Source organism: Penaeus monodon, chromosome 23 (genome assembly GCF_015228065.2).
Source record: "Penaeus monodon isolate SGIC_2016 chromosome 23, NSTDA_Pmon_1, whole genome shotgun sequence".
Classification (NCBI taxonomy): domain Eukaryota; kingdom Metazoa; phylum Arthropoda; class Malacostraca; order Decapoda; family Penaeidae; genus Penaeus; species Penaeus monodon.
In genome coordinates, this window is record NC_051408.1 from 31,189,165 (window position 1) to 31,189,437 (window position 273).

The 273-nt window shown below is 43.6% G+C and overlaps 1 protein-coding gene across 1 annotated transcript in view; it reads left to right on the forward strand.

The window, feature by feature from the left end:
- Positions 1 to 273, forward strand: part of LOC119588211 — a gene marked incomplete at its 3' end in the record, with an annotated part of 43,184 nt that overhangs the window by 29,032 nt on the left and 13,879 nt on the right.

Here is a 273-nt window from a genome sequence, read left to right on the forward strand (position 1 = left end):
TACGTGCATTTGAATGGTTATGTTTTGCACTTGTGTATTTGTATGCAAATTGACTTTTTAAAGTTAAAAAAGGGAAATATACAACACATCGGAAAGAACCTAGTCCTCGCCATCGTAATTTGAGACTCCGCCTATATCTTGATGAACTAAGAAAACGCCAGTTCCAAGGATGCCTTAGCAGCAGCAGGCGAGTAGGTGTCATGGTTCGTGGGAGGTTCATGGGTTCGTGACTTCGCTTATGAACCGTAAATGCATCATTCCCCCTCCTCCCCC